General features: G+C 34.7%; 2 long non-coding RNA genes across 2 annotated transcripts; both read right to left on the bottom strand.

The window, feature by feature from the left end:
* Positions 1 to 10,593: 10,593 nt before the first annotated feature.
* On the bottom strand, positions 10,594 to 14,731 carry LOC110867526. Its single transcript, XR_002551662.2, has 5 exons — positions 12,777 to 14,731; positions 11,790 to 11,835; positions 11,426 to 11,516; positions 11,215 to 11,325; positions 10,594 to 11,068 (listed from the first exon to the last, which is right to left on the bottom strand). It is a non-coding gene; the product is annotated as an uncharacterized LOC110867526 (long non-coding RNA).
* Positions 14,732 to 17,074: 2,343 nt separating this feature from the next.
* Positions 17,075 to 22,960, bottom strand: LOC110867525. The gene is made up of 2 exons (XR_002551661.2): positions 22,275 to 22,960; positions 17,075 to 17,513 (listed from the first exon to the last, which is right to left on the bottom strand). It is a non-coding gene; the product is annotated as an uncharacterized LOC110867525 (long non-coding RNA).
* Between the last annotated feature and the right edge of the window lie 314 nt (positions 22,961 to 23,274).

The following is a 23,274-nucleotide window of genomic DNA, read 5'->3' as shown; positions in this document are numbered from 1 at the left end:
AGGTGAGTTCACTACATCCGAGCATGCGTCCCAGTGGTTGGGGACAGTCAGTGGTTTTGGGTAAAAACGGGTATATTGGTTAATATTCTCACCTATCATCTTTTGTAAGTCCCTCATCGGGTATTGGTTAGTAGCGCTACTTAGGTTTGGCACCCTCACACCGCTCCTGTAGAGGACGGAGGTGAACTAATGACCCAGTCTGGCCCAGTACTAGATAGGAGTACGTGGGAAGGGCAGTCGTGTATTTCAGGAGCCGTCATTGTTCGGAATTGAGATATTAACAATATTACTTGCATTGGTTATTGAACTGTTTTACGTACAACTGGTAACAAACGTTTTCCAAACTGTGAACTCGCCAGCTTTGTCTGATACACTTGTTACATGCTCGCAGGTTGTTAGGTACTTGGAAGTAGGAACTTGCTGGCTGGAGGGCGAGAGTGGTCATGGTTGCATTGATGGATTTATTTATCAAACATTTATTTACTATGGTTATTGGAAAGTATTTACATTATGATACATTAACGCTTCCGCTGAACTTATGGTTTTGAATAACTTATGTTTGGGATTTCAGTATTTTAAACAATGGAACTTCATTTTAATCTTGTGATTCAATGTAATGGTGGCTCATTGCTAGTCGTCACACGCCTAACAGGGACACTCCCTAGGTGGTAATTTGAGGGTGTGACAAGTTGCCTATAAGTTGAACTTACCTGAAGAGCTCAGTGGAATTCACAATGTGTTCCACATCTGCAATCTGAAGAAGTGCTTCGCTGATGAATCACTGGTAATACCCCATACAGATATGCACATAGATGAGAGCTTAAAATTTGTGGAAAAACCTTTGTCGATTGAAGATCGACAGGTAAAGAAGTTTCGAAGGAAGCATGTACCTATTGTTAAGGTCAAATGGGATGCCCGTAGAGGTCCCGAATTCACGTGGGAGGTTGAGTCCACGATGAAAGAAAAATACCCTTATTTATTTCAGTAAATCTCGGGTCGAGATTTATTTTAAGGGGGTGAGGATGTAACACCTCGAAATTTTGTGTCCAATAATGTATTGACACGTGTCTTGAGTTTACACGTAGTATTAAATACTAAATAAAGGACTAAAGTTGACAAACCTTGAAAGTGTGTAAATTCGAGGGTTAAAAATGTCAACGAGGGGTAATTATACTGTATAGTAACCCTAAATGATGCTCCTACCTTCAAACGAATAAATCATGGATCGTACGGAGCGAAATGCGGAAGAAAGTGAGAGACTACAAACTACAGGGGTTAATTGTGTCAACATGTTTAATTTATACCTCTGAGTGACCCTTTGACGAACCCGAGACTTTGTAGCCGTAAAATACGCTCACTAGAATATACGATATAAATTTCGCGAAGTTCCGTTTTAAAACGAGAAAGTTATGATCAAATTCGTATGCGAGGGGTTAAAAGCGTCAACAATGAAAGTTAAGGCTTTTCGGATAGTAATTAAACTAACCGGGGACTTAACAATGCGGGTAATAGTCACGAGGCCCTTATTTGTAAATAATCGAGGCCCAAATCGCAAAGTTACCCCTTCGAAACCGAAAGGACAGGTCAATGATTACAAAAGATCTGAAAATCTTGAAAATCAAGCCTGAGGCGGGCCGCGTTAAAGATATGGGTGATTTAATGCGGGCCGCAAGCCACCTGCAGATTCGTTTACTGACTTAAGGATTCAGGCGGCCCGCGTAAAGGTGGCCTGATCCTTAATGCGGGCCGCGTCAAGTCCCCAGATGCAGAAAACATGGGCAGATTCACTGTTTGAGCTTGTGAACGATCTTGGATGCATTAATTGAAGCATGGGCACCCCCTACATGTCCCCTAGCACTCAGGGACACCTGCTGATCATCCATGAACAATTATAGGATGAGTTGTAATGATCTTGTGCATGAAATTTCACTATAAAAGGCAATGTAATGCACCAATGTTCAACACACCTCAAACCTGCCTTCTAGTTCACTTCAGGAGCTCTAAAGCATTCTTCTAACATCTTTGGTCGTGCACCAAGCTTCTGTAAGTATGCCTACCCTTTTGTGGTTTAGTTTTTGCATAGTTTAGCTTAAAAGTCAATCCGTCGTAATTAACGATTGACTTTACGATAAATTACAAATGGTCTAGTGGTTTGTCGAATCAAAGGTAGTTATATGTTGGTAATCACGTGGGCTTTAAACCCCCTAAAAGGGCACCCTCTGATTCCCACTCTAACTAGTCCGAATGTCGAGTCAAACTTGCATAGAAAAAGTCAACAGAAATGCTATTTTGCGATTTAATGCATAATCAGTAATGTAGATGACGTGTAACCTGTTTTAACACTCATAAAACATGATAATAAGTATATTAACTAGTCTAAGCTTGTTTGATCCGACCATTTACTTTTTTGACCCGGTTCGGAGCCGAAAGTCGCAAAACTTTGACTTTTGCTTTGACTTCAGTTCTGACCCGTTAAAGTATGATTTCGATATGCCTTAGGACTCTCTTAGGACCAGGGTACATGATGGTATAACCCTCTGTGACCGGTTCGTTGTTTGTCCGAGTCTTTTACACATTTCCGTTAAATGCTTAAAAGTTGACCGTAACGCCCTTTTTAATTTAAAACGAGAATTTCGGACATGTGAAAGGATCATAACCTTAGTTACTGATTTCTAAGCACGTCCCTAAAATTTTACATCAATCCGAGGTCCAGAATAGGAGTTATGCTAAATAGCGCAATTACGGAAACTTTAGTAATTAAATGGCGCAATTAGCATAACGCCTATCTAAACCAGATTTCGACACCAAACCTTTTACGCATTGATGTAAAATAATATTTTGGGATTTTTAAAGATTTTTAACTATTTTTAACCTGCTCATAACCTGCGGTTATGGCATGGATTCGGTTAATACCGAATATACCCTTTTCGGGCATAACTTGAGTTCTACAAGGTCTTTTGACCCGATTCCAATTGCTACTGATTTTATATAATAAATAGAGTATTTTGAACTTTATAAACTGGTCGGAAAACTCAGATTTCCTGTAGAACTCAGAAACCTCTTTTATAAATCTTTAAAATGACCGAAATACCCCTACGGGGCATAAAATGGATTTAAACTCGTTACGGACATTATGGAAGGTATCCTACTGATACCACAACCTCTTTAAAGCATATTGACTTAGGAAACCAGTGTAGGACTCTTACGGTTACCCGTTGCGCCTTTTGCGCGCACGGTTCGGCTTATGTAACTAGTTTACATAAACTAGCCGAAACGGGTCAAACCATATTGTTTTGACCCCAAAATCCAGAATGTGGTTATTATACCCATATAAAACAAGTCTTCAAACTTGTTGGGTCCAAATCACATTCCATTCCCGGTTTTCGCCTTTCACGCGATTAAGCCGTAACTATCCTTTGAAACTGACCGGTCTAAGCTACGACTAAATTAAAGACCCGTTAGGATTCTAATAGGTTATTTTAAACCTTCGTTCCAGCATAGGAGACCAGTAAAAGCTATTTGCAATTTATTCGATTAAGGATTTATACTTGCAAAGGTAAATACTTTTAACTTATTTTCCGTTATACGGGCTTGGGTTACGGTATATAGATTACCGCTTGATCGGGCATCAAATATTCCATCGTTTGGTGGTTAATTGAATAATTTGATCGGCTCGTTTAAATAGTTTTGTTTACTTAAAAGCCTTTGGGGGGTTAATGACCATGTCCCGGATATCCCTGGCAGCATTTTACGAAATGGCCACGACCTCAGCGTGGAGTGTAGGCGTACACTCGTCAGTGCATAAATAGTTGATGTGGTGCGTCTATTAATCTTTAACCCGGACAAGATCCAGGCTACTGAACGCATAAGGAACATGTAATCCGTTCACAAGATTATAAATTTAAATAATTCTCCCAAGTTATAAAGAGTTTGTGCCTTGTGCATTCAAATCAATTTTATTAAACATTTTACAAAAGTGTCGGTTGAATGTATTTACCAGTGTAAACTGACGTATTTTCCCAAAAAGACTAAATGCAGGTACTAGGCGTAATTGGCTGGATAGTTCTCCTTAGCATCAATAAAGAGTCTCGCAAGCTTAAGATGCCTACGTCTGTTGAACAATTATTTTTATCTTATATTGATCCCCTGTGGATTTTATTTCAACAATGGTGATACTTTGATATTACATTCAATGTTGAAATATATTTATCTTTATGCTTCCGCTGTACATTCATATATTGTGTGGTTTGACTATATTGTTGCCAACTACGTCACGGTAATCCCCCACCGGACCCACTGGTGAGACACGTGGAAATCGGGGTGTGACACAAACTCACGCGCCTCTTTTCTTCCCTTTAATTTCCATCATTTAATCTTAGCCCTTGATTAACTAAATGGATGGTCAAAATCACTTTCTAGCCTTCTTAGCCAAATAAACTTTCTATCATATCTCCACCCTTATAGTCTAATGATAATTTTGGGGTGGGATTAGGTTTAGGGCCCATGGTCCTTGATACGATTCTTATAATGGGGTTTATCCTATATTTATTGAGTTTTCTTCTAAATTGATGTATAGACATTATTGACCAATGGTGGATCCAGAAAATCTTCGTAAGGGTAACGTTTTTAAAAAAAGGGTAACAAAATCGAAAAAACGTCAAAAAACCATATTTTTTCTCTTGTAACAAGTTTCGTACAAACATGTAGATTATATAGTGAACCTAGACGTGTTAAAACTATATACATATATATATATATATAGAATTGCGCTAAAATAAGAACCACCTTCAGTTGTAAGAACCGTGAGAACTACTTGATCCGGGGCGAGTTGGACCAAGATTTTTTTCATAAACGTAGATGCGTGTATTATAAACACATTTGTAAAAAAAATCAAAAAAAAATGTCGTGTGTGTAGTTTTGAGCACCACAGATTTGTGTTTACAGGTACCGTAAATTTTCCGGTTTAATTTACGGTACCCGTAAACAAAAACTTGTGGTGCTCAAAACTACACACACGACATTTTTTTTTGAATTTCTTTTACAAATGTGTTTATAATACACGCATCTACGTTTATGAAAAAAAATTTTGGTCCACCTCGCCCCGTACGGTGTAGTTCTCACGGTTCTTACAACTCGAGGTGGTTCTCATTTTAGCGGTCCCCTAATAATAATAATAATAATAATAATAATAAAGAAATTTGACACCCAAAATCTCAAAACCCTAAATTACATATGTGTAATTCTCAATTTATGTGTATGTAATTCTAAATACATATATACAATATCTACATAACCAATTATAATTATTATGTAACCATCTCCTAAATATATAAATGAATTTAAGGTATTATTACGTATATGCAATATTTAGATATTGCATATATGTAATAGTTCATATCAAACTTTATCTACACATGCTCATCAATTATTGTCTTTTTATAGAACTCAATTAGACAATGAAGTTGGTAATTTTTGTATCATCAAGTCATTATATATATATACAGGGGAAGGTTCTATGTAGAACACTAAATATTGCGAGAACACGCAGAACAAAATGAATCAATCATTTTTTTCAATCCTAAGAACCTAAAAAGTAAATGAAAATGTTATAAATATAAGTTTTATTGTTTCTCACACTAGAATTTAAAAGAAATTAATATGAAGAATCTTCAGTTTTTAAATAACCTACACACATGTAGGTTATGTGTAGGCAAAATTACCTATATGTATGTGGACTATGTGTAGGGAAAAATATATGATTTTTTATGTATATATAATATACATATGAATGTAAGAAACATAAAATTTAAGAAATATGAACCTTCAATCCAAAAATTTAGTGATTTAGAGTTGTTCTTTTTGTTCTCGCAATAATTAGTGTTCTGTAATGATTCTTATCCTATATATATATATATATATATATATATATATATATATATATATATATATATATATTTATAGGAAGGATGTATAGAAAAATTATTTGTACTAAGAAAACCTAGGAAACTCACTTTATAACCATTGATCATCATCATCTAAGGGTTAGGAAAATTTGATGGTTTATTGATTTAAATTAAATACATTACTTATGTTGATGAGTGGGCCAGGAGGGTATTTGTGTAAAAGCAAAGAGAACCCAGGTACATAAAATATTTAAAAATATTGTTGATTTGATATGAGCAGTGTATCACCATCAAAACACATCAAACCATCATCATCTATATCTCATTCTCTCTCTTCTTCTTCTTTTGAGAATTCAAAATATCAAGAATTCCCATCATGTTCATCAAGAAAGAGAACAAGAATCTCCAACGTGTTCATGTGTGATAGAAACATTTGTTGTTTTAGAGAGAGAAAGTTTCTGGTTAAGAAAGAGAAACAAGAATCTCCATCGTGTTCATCCGGGTTTTTAGAGAATTTCTCCATCGTGTTCATTGTGTTCATCTGGTAGAAAAAGAAATTCTGATCGGTGAATGAATGGGGATGAAGTTTTTTAGAGAGAGAAACAACAATCTTCATCATGTTCATCTGGAACACCAAGAACATACACACAAGTGTGTGAGAGAGAATCAGATTTAAACCTAATTTACTAAGATTTTATAGAGAGAAACAATTGTCTTCATCGTGTTCATCTCGAACAGCAAGAACACACACACAAATGTGTGAGAGAGAAGCATGTTTGAACCTAATTTACCATGATTTTAGAGAGAGATCCCACAATCTTCATCGTGTTCATCTCGAACACCGAGAACACACGCACAAGTGTGTGAGAGAGAAGCAGGTTTGAGCTTAATTTACCTTGAGTTTTTTTGTTAAGGCTATTGTTAATATGTTTTTGTGTGCTCAAAGTGGTCTAGTAGTGGGTAAATGTTTATGTAGTTTACAGGTTTTTGTTTTTGTATTAAAATCATTTTTATTTTTTGATATTATTCAGTTGTTATTAACTTACTATATCTTTTTAAATGTTGAAATGTTATTTTAGATGGGTTGTTAGTTGTCTTGTATAAACTTCACTTGGATATCACATTTTCATTACCTTTAGAAAGTCCATAATTTAATAGTTGATGAGTTGATGATCTCTTTTATTTTATAAATAAAAAGTTGTTCTTTTTGCTGGCATAATTAGCTACATATGTTGTAACAATGTTACGCGTGTTACTTATGTTAAAACCAGCCCTTTCTTGGACACAAAAGGGGCTACCCATATGTAACACATGTTTGTAACGTGTGTTACACTGGAGGGTAACACATCTAAAACAATTGTTGTGGGAGCACAACTGTTCAGTCTAGAAAACAAAAACAAAAGCTATAGATGTAAAAAAAATGTGATACGACGAGTCGACGACAAACAAATACGAAAGGTTCTGCTAACATATGTTACATGTTTTTTTAGTGCTTGCAGCGAGGGAGTTGGTTCCACCGGATAGTAGTTTGAAATGTAGGAAAAATAAAGGTATTTATGGTAACTGTTTACATATGTAATCTTTTTTTAGGTGTTTTATTTAGTTTTTTTTATATGTGAAATGATGCAGATAAAAACTTAAAATTTGGGGAATCTTCAACTTCAGGGCATAATTGGGTAGAGGGTAACTTGTGTTAGTTATGTTACTTCAATTTTTTAATTAGTAGATTAAAAATACTGGACTGTAACTTGTCTTATTACGACTTGACCATAGCAGTTGCAGCCAAACGAGAAGGGATCTTGGTAGGAAGAAAGAGAACCACAATATCGGATACGACAACATGTGGCCATAAAGCGAAAGAAGGTAGATGGAGAAACCAATGAAGAATGGGAACAAGAAGTCGATGAAGGGCAGGTGGTGGGTACCTTTGACGTTGCACAGAAGTTACCCTCAAGTGTTACACATGTTACAAACATGTGTTACATATGTTCAACCCTTTTGTTACCAAAAATCGGGGCTGCACATATGTAAGACATGTTTGTAACTTATGTTACACTAGAGGGTAACACATGTATGATCATTTTTTGATCATTTGTATATATTTAAGTCTGTATAAACATTTTTGTTACGTTTAAGTTTTATTGTAATGTGTTGTGAAGGCCATGTTTTTGGATGAAGACGGATGACCTCGTTTATCTTATAAATAAAAAGTTATGTTTTTTTTTTTTGCTGGCATAATTAGCTACATATGTTGTAACAATGTTACACATGTTACTTATAGTTACACCAGCCATTTCTTAGATACAAAAATGGGCTACACATATGTAACACATGTATAGCCATGCTACACATGTTACATATAGTTGTTACATGTGTTACAACCAAAGTTTACACATGTATAACATATTACACAAGATGTAACATGTGTAAATTGGAAATACTTATGTAACACTTCAGTGTAACACATGTTACAGGTTGTATCCCTTAAACTCCAAAGTCAACGTAAGTGATTGTGATTGAACAAGAAATTTCACTCAAATCCAATGTCAACGCAGTATCATCCAACTTCTCTATACATGTTACATGATGTAACAAACCGACAACATCGATACCCACAAAAAGGTTACACGTGTTACGGCAAAATGGGAAATGTTGTTTCACTCTATAGTGTGTAACATGATGTAACAAACCTACAACATCGATACCTACAACAGCGTTCAATACTATTGTTTCACTCTACAGTGTGTAACATGTGTGCAAAATGGGAAATGTTGTTTCACTCTATAGTGTGTAACGTTGTTACTACATATAAGTAACTTTTTTTATTTGTAAAATAAACGAGATATTCCGAATAAATTATGAAGTTTCTAAAGGTAATGAAAATGTGTTATCCAAGTGAAGTTCATCTAAAAAACATTTTTGCATTTAAAATCACTATTACGTTAAGTATATGTGTAACTCCCTGTAACAACATATATTACCTCAAAGTGTAACACATGTTACAAGATATAGCACAAACAGTTTAGAATGCAACTGGCAGAAATGTAACATACGTAGCTAATTATACCAGCAAAAAAAGGCTTTTTATTTGTAAAATAAACGAGATCATAAAAAGTATACACCCCCCCCCCAAAAAAAAAAATAAAATAAAATAAAATAAAAGCCAACTAAAAACAATCATAAGTTAACCAAAAATCTAACTATGCTTCGCTTCTTGATAACCATCTTCATCTTGAGCACAAAACATCCATTCACCTATGAACAAAACAAGTACATCACTATTAATCTCCTGTAGTTAAACTTATTAATCTGCTATGTAATATGTGTACATGTGTAAAGTTTTGCTATAACACATATAACACACGTTACAAACATGTGTTACATATGTGCATCCCCCTTTGTGTCCAAAAAAGGGGTTGGGGGGTAACTATAAGTAACATGTGTAACGTTGTTACTACATATAAGTAACTTTTTTTATTTGTAAAATAAACGAGATATTCCAAATAAATTATGAAGTTTCTAAAGGTAATGAAAATGTGTTATCCAAGTGAAGTCCATCTAAAAAACATTTTTGCATTTAAAATCACTATTACGTTAAGTATATATGTGTAACTCCCTGTAACAACATATATTACCTCAAAGTGTAACACATGTTACAAGATATAGCACAAATAGTTTAGAATGCAACTGGCAGAAATGTAACATAAGTATCTAATTATGCCAGCAAAAAATGTAATAACGTACGTATACATGTAACATGAGTATATGCACCACAAGTAACATGAGTATATGCACCACAAGTCATACGCATGTTACATGTGTGTATGAAACACACATGGTATATATGTGTATGAAAAACACTTGGTATATGTAACGTGTATACATCCAAACATGCTAGTACATGTGATTTATAACACAAGTTACAAATGTATATGCAACACATGGGAATCATTGTCATATAATATAAACCAAATAACCGCATAACACAAGTAATACATGATGGTTTCATTGGTTACCGAATTGGTTACGGGGGTGCACCCTTAAAAAAATAGGTCCGTAAACATGTTAGAATGTGTTACACATGTTAGAATTGTCCATTGTTTTGAAGTAACAATAGGCATTCTAATATGTATCTGCATAATGTTGTGAAAAAATATCCCTTCATTGTTACTTCAAAACAATATGCTTTGCTCTTTGATAATCATCTTCATCTTGAACACAAAACATCCATTCACCTATCACTACAAGAAAATGAAGCTATTGCAACACCATTAAAATGTTGCATTAGGCCTTTAAAAGGTTGCATTACGCCTGATGCAGCCTTTTATCGGGGGCTGCATTAGAAGCAGTTGCATTAGACCTAATGCAACCTTTTCAGGAGCTAATACAACCTTTTTTGAAAGTGTTGCATTTACTATTAAAATGCAACCTTTTTAGTATGCAACCTTTATATATATTCTAATGCAACTTTTTTACTTTAAAATGCAACTTTTGTAATACTAAAATGCAACTTTTATTATAGTTCAGTTACAAAAATGCAACCTTTTCTATACTTAAATGCAACTTTTATTATAGTTTATTTAACAAAATGCAACCATTTTTAAATAAAATGCAACATTTTTTTCACTCAAATGTAACTTTATAACCTGAATTCAATTGCTATTAATTAATATGCATTCGATCACAAATACAACAAAACAAAAATAATACAAATATCATTAATAGCGAAATAGTGTACTTTTAACATATTTGTCCAAACTTAAATAACAATATAGTCAACACAAAGTATTAATCAATTACAATAATAAAAGAATAATGAAAACAATCTAGTCATCTTGATCTCCAACTCGTAGTTGTTTCATTACCTTCGGCATAATAGCTTTCAAGTTGTCGCTGGCCGTCAATATCTTTTCGCATAGGTTTGAGCTTGTCTTCTTTTCTTTCGTGATCCTCTTCAATCTTTTTGTGCATTTCTGGTTTTTCTCAACTTCAACGTTTGCTTTGAATGATTCCATCACCCCCTCTGGAATCATGTATGATGTGTAAGCACCATCTCTACCAAAGAATTAGAGATATCCATAGTTCTCTTCGTTCATTACAACCAATAAAGGATTTAACACAGCGTTGCCATCCTCTATAGCTAGGCTTGTAGTTGTTCATTTGTACTTGAAATATTGTACAAAAGTAATATTAAGAAAACATTGTCAAAACTATTTTATATACCTAAAATCATACTATGAGTGAATGTTAAAATATGCATGTCTAATTTAGTGTAAAAAAAAAAACATGTGACATCGAAATACAAACTTACAATTTTCCTTGTCGTGTGATCATCTGTATCAACATATACACGTCCTTGTATTCTTCTACGTGTATGTTTGGTTAAAGTAGGAAAATCCTTGAATAGGTATTCATTTTTTTCCTGAATGTATGATAACAATCTAACATAAACATCACTAAAAAAACAACGGCATATGGAACAATAAAAAACACAAATTGCAGGCAAAACAAAGACATATTACCATCTATGCATGTATCCTAGCAAAACCTTTTTGACCTGTTGTGTGCGATATTTTAAGACATATACATTTCCTTGACATGGCAACAATGCTCCTACACACACCATAATAATACAAGTCAGCTAATTAAGTACCTAAAGAGATAACTCTAAATAACAAACAAAGAGTAGTAACAGAGACATTGTCTAGAAAATTACCACCACACTTTTCCCAAAACGCTATGATACTGATGTCAATGGAACACATCATGAAACTTTAAGACAACATTTAAGCTTGGTTTATATTACTCAAAAAAGTAGTTTCATACATCTTCATTTTAAATTTATTTAAGACTAAATTCAGTTCACAAATTGGTTAACGATGAAACCTGGTTATTTATCACTTGCAGCCAATAAGTAGCTTCCTTCTAAAACCTGTACAAATAATAACCAAGATTAATATTCACATTTCATGTGTTTGTTAGTAGTTTTTAACATACCTTACATAATTGTGTGCATGGTTAAAAAAAAAACACGTCTGAGGCGCCTCGAGGTGAAACACCAAAAAATGATTCTGAGGCCCTAAGGGGTTTTTGATATTTCTTTTTGATCTTTATGCCCCCTTCTCATATTTTCTATCCTAATGCGAACAATATACTCAAAATCCTTATTTAAATCTAAATTGTCTAAGCTTTGTCTGTATTCGGGGCAACTTTGCACTCCACACATAACAAGTAATCCAACTTGTTCCAATGTTTAGAGCCGCATATTAATTCCCACAAAAACAATAACTTCAGTCCAAAGGTGATAACGACAGTACTCAATCAGAAATTTAATGATCAACTAGCAACAATAACACCAATTACTGTTACGTGAACTAATGCATCAGGCCAAGGCCAAAAGACAAGAGTAGATTACCTAAAGAACATGACTGCTTTTCTAAGACAAGCTCTTCTACATGCTGCACATACAAACCTGATGTAAAAGATGCCACTCTTTGGATTTTCTTTGCATTTTAACTACCAGTAACTTATTCTAAGTTCCATTTATATATGGGATTCGTTTATATAAACTACATGAGTAACCAAAACTAAATTTAGCCAAAAATATGCCCTTAATCTTCCATCCCCTCTCACCTCTGCTCTTTTCTAAATTTGACCATTGGGTTCTTTTAAAATTCATTGAAGATACTATTTTCAATTTAGTAATTACAAGTGTTTCTTCTGTTAAAACCATTTGAAATTCGTGTAACACGATATACCCCCTCAATCAGTCAAACACACATCTACCCCCTAAAATTACAACCGAATTCAACAATTTAACTAAAACCCTAAATGTGATTGAAGCAAGATTGATTGATGGAAAAGAAAACGTACCTTCTCAGGGCTGAAGTGAGAACTGAAGCGAGGAGTCGCGAAAAAGGATCCGATCGAGCGGTTATGAGGGGTCGTCTTGTGATGCAGTGGTGGTTCGTCGATCACTCAGCGGCGATTACGGTGGATCTGGTTGGGTATCAGGTCTGGGGGATCGGAATCTATCGAATAAGACGATCCATGGAGGTTGAGGGAGAGAACCGATTGGGGTGGGTGGTGGACTGATGGGGAGATGACTTCCAATTCTAAACGTGAGAATGAGAGGGAAATTAAAATTTTTGGGAACCAAATATGTGTTTAGGATTTGATACGGAAACTGAAATAAAATCATTATTTAGTTTATATCAAACCTATCCATTATGGAAGTTATAAAACGTTGTTTAGTGAAGATTATGGTTTTAATATGTATTTTTTTTAGCTATGGTAAAAAAAATATTATTTATAAATAATGAAAATATTGTTTTATATTTTTTATTTTCACATAAGTTTTGTTTGTAAACTAAATCAGTATTATGATTTGCAAATTTCAATTAAACCGAACTCGATTAAGTTTGACTATGATTATGTTGTTTGGTTATGGTTTACCCAATCTTTTAAAAATCGGTTTTTAAATTATATCGGGTTAGACTCAAAAATGATTTAACCGGTTCAATCGGTTTGTACCAGGCGGTTGAACCGGGTCAACTAATTAACCATATAAATCTATAAAAAAACAATTTCAACGCAAAAAATAATCCAAAACAACATCATTCCAAGATTAGAAAAAAATATTCTAAAAGTTAATCCATAATAAAAAAGATTGTGAATGAAGTTTGATCAAAGTGGATTGTAGGGGCTAGGTGTTACTAAGATGGTAAATCGTTACCTTTTTGGGCCCATAAAAAATTAAAAATCCAAATTGTAACCTTGTCCCGGTACCGGTATACCAGTTTAAATCGGTATAACCCAATTTACCGGCGGTACAACTTCTTTGCCGTTCTCCCAATTTACCGGTAAGATTCGTGCCGGGCAAGCTTTCGGCATTCGGTTTAACCGGCCGATTTAAACCGTTTTTTAAAACCTTGGGTTTACCATTAACCAAACGAGACCAGAGTCGTCCCTGAGAACTCTCAAAAAAATTTAGGCTTCGGGCGACAAAAAGATTTGGGCCAAAAATTATGATTAATGGAAAATGAATTAAAAAGAATAAAACCTTGGTGGAGGAGTCTTGAACTTGAAACCTCTACATTATATTCAGATAGTTTTTTTTTTCACTCCACTACTAATACTTTTTTTCCATAATAAATAGATGAATATACTAAATATGTAATTTAACATATATATAAAATCTTGTAAAAACTTTTTGGGCCCTTTGAAAATTTGGGTCTCGGGCGATGGCACAGGTTTGTCAACCCCAGAGCCGGCCCTGAACGAGGCCACGCTCTTGATGTATGGACACAATAGTGTTGGTCTTTGTTACTTGGCAAGTCTTGTTTCTCTCTGCACACACAATTCTTTGTTGGATTTGATGTAAATGTCACTTATATAAAATTGGGATGACATTATTTGCAATATTTATAAATCAGTTGCATGATCGATGCAACTTTCTAACAAAAGTTGCAAATTCCAATAAAATTTGCAACCTTTCAAGAAAAAGGTTGCAGTTTTTACTACTAATTGCAACTTTTGAGTAAAAAGGTTGCAAATTCAATATGGTTTTGTAACTTTTTATGAAAAAAGGCTACATACGATATTCTAATGCAACCTTTACGTTCAAAGAAGTTGCATTAGAGTCAAATGCAACTCGTTTATAAAAGGTTGCTTTTATAAAGTTGCATTAGGCCTATTTTCTAGTAGTGTATGAACAAAACAAGTACATCAGTATATGTTATAACATGTGTACTTGTGTAAAGTTTTGTTGTAACACGTGTAACAACTATATGTAACATGTGTAATGTGGCTATACATGTGTTACCACTCTAATGTAACACAAGTTACAAGCATGTGTTACATATGTGCAGCCCCCTTTGTGTCCAAAAAGGGTTAGGGTAACTATAAATAACATGTGTAACGTTGTTACTATATATGTATCTAATTATCCCACAAAAAGACACTACTTTTTATTTTTAAAATAAACGAGATATTATTAATAAATTATGAAGTTTCTAAAGGTAACACATAACATATAGGATAAACAAAAGCCCCAAACAAGCAACATATAGGGGCTTGCACATATGTAACACATGTTTGTAACTTGTGTTACACTAGAGTGGTAACACATGTATAACATGTGTTACGTGTTACACATGCGTAAACTTTTTGTTGTAACACATGTAACATGCTTATACATGTGTTACCGCCTAGTATAACACAAAAAACAGTTAGTATTCAGATCAAAATCCCCAAATAAGCAACCAAACTAACAAAAACAGTTACTGTTCAGATCAAAAGTCTCAAACAAGCAACCAAACCAAACACAAATTTTTTTATAAAATAAACGAGATCATCAACGATTAGATTATGGACTTTTTAAAGGTAACTAATATATAACAACAACAACAATCATTATCTCAATTCTAAATTTTTTTTAATACATTTAAAACAAAAAAAATACCCAACAAACTATCAAATCTATTTTACTCATACACACACAAAATCATTCAACTTTTACCAAATAAATAACATTAAGACATGGAACCAGTCCATGTCATACTTGTGAGTATGTTCTTTGTTTTCTAACAACTTTTTCTCTTAATCAAAATCCATGAACCAAATGATTTCTGACATGCTTCTCTCTCACACAATTGTGTGTGTGTTCTTGGTGTTCTAACAACTTTCTCTCTCTAAAACCCATGAACCAAATGATTTCTGACCTGCTTCTCACTCGCACACTTGTGTGTGTTTTTGGTCTTGGTGTTCCAATAATTTTCCCTCTCTAGAAACTCATGCAACCAAACGATTTCAGCCTGCTTCGATCTTCAGATCTGGTGGCTTCAAAAGAAAGGGATGAGTACATGAACACATGGTGTCTTCGATCTTCAGATCTGGTGGCTTTGATCTTCGATATCCAGATCTCGTAGCTTTGATGGTGGCTTTGATGAAAAGGTGATGTTTCTCTCTCTAATATCTAATGAATTATTTTGAAAATGGTTGGATGAAAACTGATATATGAGAGAGAGAGATGTGACATAAAGAAAATGATGGGATGGGGAAGGGTGAGGTGATGGTTTGAACAAAAAGACTAAATTGCCCTTTGATCATGTGTTTTTAATAGATGATGTGGATCAATCCTGTCCACACAATCCAGGTTTCCCAAGTTTTCTAGATTAAATGGGTTTTCCATAGATACTTACATTATATATATATATATATATATATATATATATATTATAACACTTCTAGGTAAATCTAGTAAAAAAAGTGATTTTAGTGTCAGCAAGTCATTTTGGTCAGTTATGACTTACTTAAGAATAAAGGGAAATCCAAAAAAACATCGTTACTAGGTAGGAGGTGCGCAATGCATTCTCTTTAGAGGCTATTCTAATTTCTAGCACAGATGATCCATGGGGTCCAAGGGGGTTGCGTCTCTGGGAGGGCCCGAGAGACTTAGCTCTTGGTGGAGGTCACCCTGATCAGTTAGTGATTGCGCCCGCAATGAGCGAAAAATCTACTACACTAGTTAAAGGCTTGGAATATGCTTTGAATCAGTCTGATCCGTAGAAGCATCAATAAGAATAGTTTATTAGTAGGAATTGTAATACATTAGTGGGAACTTAGAGATCAATAGTAATTACGCAATCAATAATGATTGTATGATCAACATTAACAACGATCAACCGGAATTTGTGTTAGTATTAAAGACCGATAATAAAAAAAATAACTAAATTATTGCAGACACTGACCTACCATCAATAATAACTAAGTTACTATTAACATAAACAACCATCATCAATACAAAAGGAAATCAATAGCAATGACTAAGTTACATTTGATAGCAACCAATTACTAGAAATAACCATCAATCGTTTTAACCACCAAACTTGTACACTCTTTTTTGAAACATTTGGTTGTTTCACCAAAATTTCATGATGGTCTATTTTTCTTATTGAATTTAAAACAGAAACTACATATTTGCTCTTCATTCCTTCTGAATCATCTGAAGAATTTTACAGTATCCAGAAATACATTAGTCCGAAGATATTTAAACGATTTAGAGAGATTATCTGAGACTTAACTATTATGAAACCTACACATTTTTTATCTACAAGTTTGTATATGTAGAAAACTTATGGTATCAATCACACAGAACAAGAACAAAGCAATAGCGACAAAACAGTGACCAAAATCTTATTATTCACCCAAACCAGAAAACACCCCCCAATACCCAATGATCTTACTAAATGTAAGATCTATATGAACAGATGTTCAGATCAACTGATTTAATCAGTTGATCTATATGAATACAATACAAACAAGAACAATACAGAAAGAAACAACCTGATCTACAAAGCTTGATCTCACAGTTGAGATCTCACCAACAACACCAGCAGATCAGTACAATACAACAACAAGAAATACAAAGGGTGAAACTAGATCGGAGTGAATGTGGAAGATGAACAGAGATGATGGATCTAGAACAATGAGAGAGAAACTCTCATTATATACCACAAATATCTAATGTTACATCCAGCACCCTTGAACTATCTCCCAATATACACCGACTCAATGAAAGTTGCAATAAGGCCCTCCAACTATATCAATCTGTTACAACAACTTTGTCAATCAGTTAGAGATTATAAAATGGAATATTTGAATGAACACTTTATATAAAAACAATATAAGCTATCATTCTTTCAACATCCCCTCTTCATTCAAATATGAAAACCAATTAACCATCCCTAACTTTTCACAGAATACCTTATGCTGCTCAACACTCAACCCTTTTGTAAAACCATCTGCAGGTTGACTCTCAGAGTCAACCTTAACTGTTTCAATAATTCCTGAACCAACTTTTTCTCTCAGAAAATGAAGGTCAACCTCAAAATGCTTGGTTTTTTCATGGAAGACAGGATTGGCTGCTATAGATATAGCAGCTTTACTGTCACAGTATAATTTAACTGGTAATTCACAGTTAACACCAACTTCTCTCAATAAGTTCAGCAACCACATAATCTCACATGTTGCCGAACACATGGCACGATATTCTGCCTCACCTGTAGACCTAGAAACAGTACTCTGTTTCTTGCTTTTCCAAGAAACTAATGAACCACCAAGATATACACAATAACCAGTCACAGACTTTCTTGTAGATAGACATTTAGCCCAGTCTGAGTCTACAAAACCAACTAAACCCAACTTATCATCCTTTTTAAACAGCAAACCACAACCTGGACCTGACTTGAGATACCTTAATAATCTTAAAGCAATCTGCAAGTGCATATCAGTTGGGCTGTGCATAAACTGACTCAGAAACTGCACAGCATAACTGATATCCGGTCGTGTCAAAGAAAGATAAATCAACTTACCAACCAGCTTTTGAAAACCAGTAATATTTTTCAAAACACTTTGGTTTTTAGAAATCTTGGCAGTTATTAGATAACTTTGTTCAATGGGTGTTTTAATAGGTTTACAAGCTAAATACCCAAACTCACTTAGAAGTTCTAAGCAATATTTTCTTTGATTCAAACACACACCAGACTTGTTATACAAAACCTCAATACCCAAGAAATATTTCAACTTACCTAAGTCTTTGATTTGAAAATTCAAATTCAAAACACCCTTAATTTTATTCACTTCATCAATATTATTCCCAGTAACAACAATATCATCCACATACACAAGAAGCACAATAAACACACCATTTCTAGACAACACATACATAGAATGGTCACATTTACTTTGCACAAAACCATAATCAACAAGAACACTGCTCAACTTTTCATTCCACTTCCTAGGGGCCTGTTTCAGCCCATACAACGATTTAACCAATTTACAAACTCTAGTCTCATCAGGAGAATAATAACCCTTAGGCAAACACATATACACATCTTCATTAATAGTGCCATACAAGAAGGCATTATTAATGTCAAGCTGAAACATAGGCCAATCATTTTGAACAGCAAGGGCAATTATACATCTCACAGTTACCATTTTCACTACCGGTGAAAAGGTTTCCCCAAAATCCAAGCCTTCCCTTTGATTAAACCCCTTGGCCACAAGTCTAGCTTTGAACCTTTCTATTTCTCCACTAGACTTGTACTTGACCTTATAAACCCATTTACAGCCAATGGGTTTTCTACCAGGGGGTAAATCAACAAGTGTCCAGGTGTTATTTCTGAATAAGGCCTCCATTTCCTTATTCATTGCCTCGACCCACCTAGGGTCTTTAGCAGCCTCATCATAACAAGTGGGTTCAAGAGTTTTATTCAACAAACTAACAAAGCTAAAGTTTTCTTTAGACAAACAAGCATAATTCACAGTTTTATCAATACTATACTTAGCATTTCCACTTAACACATAATCCTCAAACCTTTTTGGAACAACTGAAGTCCTAGTGGACTTTCTAAGACCTAGACCAGCACCCTCAGATAGGTTGGTCTCATCACTTGGTGTTCCACTGTCCTCTGCCTCGCCATAAAACCCAGTTTCACTACTTCCTTCATAACCAGTTGGAACTTGCTGAGGTTGATCAGCAATACTGGTTATGGTAGATGTGGAGGGTCCTAATGGCTGCTGATCATCACTGGAACTACCATGAGAGCCATTATTACCCTCTTCATCATCGGGCATTTGTGAAACTTCAGGTGTTTCAGTATCATAGCAATCAAAAAAGGTTATATGATTTAAGGTTTTATCAATAAAATCTGAATTACCAACATGTTTATTCTTAAAAGGGTAAACATCCTCATAAAACTTGACATCTCTAGAAAATAAGACCTTCTTATTATCTAGACTCCACAATTTATACCCCTTCTTGACATTAGAATACCCAATCAATACACACTTATCAGCATGATAAGTGAACTTGTCTGATTCATTTAACACAGTGCTAAAACACAAACACCCGAAGTTTCTAAGATGCATTAAAGAGGGTTTAAAACCAAAGACTATCTCATACGGACTTTTACCTAACAGCACAGAAGAGGGTAACCTGTTAATCAGGTAAACAGCAGTCAGAACACAATCAGACCAAAAACTCAGAGGTAGACCACCCTGAAACATCAAGGCTCTAGCTATATTTAATAGATGCCTATGTTTACGCTCAACCACACCATTTTGCTGTGGTGTGTAAGCACATGTTGTTTGATGTAAAACACCTTTACTTCTTATAAAACTACTCATTCGATTATTTACAAACTCGGTTCCATTATCACTTCTGAAAATCTTTACTCTTTTTTTAAACTGAGTTAAGAGTAATTCATAAAAATCAGTTATATTTTCAAAAACTTCCATTTTATTTTTCAATAAGTAACACCACACAGTTCGTGAGTAATCATCAACCACAGTTAGAAAATATTTAAACCCTTCATTACTAGACACTCTGTATGGACCCCATACATCTAAGTGAACTAAATCACCTATTTCTTTTGTTTTATGATCACTTAAAGGAAATGGAACCCTCACTTGTTTTGCCTTATGGCAAACTTCACATGGACCATGGTCTACAGTTTTAATATCTAGACACCCTTTTAAAACAGCTAGAACCTGATCAGACGGGTGGCCTAGCCTACTATGCCACAAACTTGACTTAAACACACTATTCAAACAGACATTAACAGAATTACCATGTTTTCCAACAAAGTATAAACCATTGTCCTGACTACCAGTCACCAGGACCTTCTTGGATCTCAAATCCTGAAGCAAACAATGATTTTCATCAAACAAGACTCCTATCTTATTATCTTTAGCTAATTTAAAGACAGACAGCAAATTCACACTATAACCAGGAACATAAAACACATCTTCAAGAATGACATTATTAACAAGTTTTATTTTACCAATTTTACACACTTTAACATTAGTTCCATTTGGATGACTTACTTTCAGATTATAATCAGAAACATCAACCCAATCAAACATGCCTTTATCAGACTTGACCATGTGTTGATTAGCACCAGAATCAACAATCCAATTATACTCAAACTCAAACATAGCAGAACTTGAACAACTAACAAAACCTGTAGCAAAGCTACAAGTTACAGAAGACTCACCTCCCATATTAGATTTAGCCTGTTCACCACCAGAACTTTCTCCAACAAGACTCAACAACTTAGAAATCTGCTCAGAAGTGAAAGGCATAGCAGTACCAACAGAATTTGAAGACCCAACAGTAGAATTACTTTTATTATTATTATTAGACACATTAGATCTATAAGACTGCCCACCTGATCTTTTCCTAAAACCAGGTGGATATCCAATAACCTCATAACACCGGTCAACCGTATGACCAAGCATATTACAATGAGAACATTTTAGGTTAGGATTAGGACCCCTAGTATTCTTCTTCCTAGAATCAAATGACTGATTTGACTTAGTTACAAAAGACACATTTTGACCCTTAGATCCATTTGAGGCCAGCCTATGAGACTCCTCTCTGGACACAATAGAAAATGCAACCTTAACTGAAGGGAATGGTTCTCTTGTTAACAAATTTGTTCTTACAGGCTGATAAATATCATCAAGCCCCATAAGAAACTGCATTAGTTTAATAAGTGTGGAAAAATCATTGTAATCTTTAGCAGCCTGACAAGAACATGTAGGAAGCTGCACCATTGCATCAAACTGCTTCCACATGGTTGTCAGCCTGTTATAGTATTCAGCAACAGTGCTTCCATTTTGAGAAATACCATTTATTCTTTTATACAAATCATACACAACAGAACCATCCACCTTATCAAATGACTCTTTCAAATCAGTCCAGACTTCTGAGGCAAGTTTAGAAAAAACTTGCCCCAGAAATAACTCCTCAGAAATAGAGTTTAATAACCATGTAATCACAACTGAATTACACCTTTCCCACTGATTTGCTAAGACCTGATCATCTTTTGGTTTTATACATTTACCATCAATAAACCCATATTTATTTTTTGCTTCTAAAGCAAGTCTCATAGCATTAGACCAGACAGGGTAATTTTCAGTTCCTTTTAACTTTATACTAACAATGGTTAGGGTACTAGAGTCACTAGGGTGAAGGTACAGAGGGTCTCCAATATCAAGTTTGCTAATCATAGTAGCAGAGGTACTAGTATCCCCCATGATCACAAACAGATACACACCAAACAAACAACAGATAATCAAACAACAAGAAGACACAAAACAAACACTCAAAAAAGGCTAACTGTGACAGAGGCCAGATTCCAGGTTCGTCACTCTAAAGGTGCCTGGACAAGCGTATCACAGGAGCACAAACAAACAAGAAATATCAAACAAACAACAAACAAGGTGCCGGTCCTCACTACCCCGACTTCAACTAATCAACCAACAAGACAAGAAAAACTAACTACAGAGAAGGAAAGATCTCACAGTGGGTGCAAGTCTTCACACAAGATGACAACTGTAACCTTCTAGGGTTACAAGTCAATCACCAACAGCAATGAACTAACACTGGTTGGTTTGCTCTGAATCCTTCTAGGGTTTCAGAGACCAACGCAGTCTTCTCACAGATTCCAATGAAGGACCCAAGCAAATCCTCCGATTAGGGTTTCACAAACCCTAACTCAATATCACCCCCAAGATCAACCAACTAGGGTTTCTCAAGATCAGAAACCCTAAGACAACCTACAAGAAAAAACACAAAAGAGATATGAAACAGCGGAAGAACAATCAATCAACCAAGAGCTTGTTTAGCTCTGATACCATGTAGAAAACTTATGGTATCAATCACACAGAACAAGAACAAAGCAATAGCGACAAAACAGTGACCAAAATCTTATTATTCACCCAAACCAGAAAACACCCCCCAATACCCAATGATCTTACTAAATGTAAGATCTATATGAACAGATGTTCAGATCAACTGATTTAATCAGTTGATCTATATGAATACAATACAAACAAGAACAATACAGAAAGAAACAACCTGATCTACAAAGCTTGATCTCACAGTTGAGATCTCACCAACAACACCAGCAGATCAGTACAATACAACAACAAGAAATACAAAGGGTGAAACTAGATCGGAGTGAATGTGGAAGATGAACAGAGATGATGGATCTAGAACAATGAGAGAGAAACTCTCATTATATACCACAAATATCTAATGTTACATCCAGCACCCTTGAACTATCTCCCAATATACACCGACTCAATGAAAGTTGCAATAAGGCCCTCCAACTATATCAATCTGTTACAACAACTTTGTCAATCAGTTAGAGATTATAAAATGGAATATTTGAATGAACACTTTATATAAAAACAATATAAGCTATCATTCTTTCAACAGTATATGAGCTTGACCCAACAGTAATATATAACTCTTTAAATTATAAATTGTTCTTTCATTTACTATTCATCATCTGTGTTT

The sequence above is a fragment of the Helianthus annuus genome, chromosome 8 (genome assembly GCF_002127325.2).
Source record: "Helianthus annuus cultivar XRQ/B chromosome 8, HanXRQr2.0-SUNRISE, whole genome shotgun sequence".
Lineage (NCBI taxonomy): Eukaryota > Viridiplantae > Streptophyta > Magnoliopsida > Asterales > Asteraceae > Helianthus > Helianthus annuus.
Note: the sequence above shows the minus strand (reverse complement) of the source record. Positions and strands in the feature narration are given on the sequence as shown.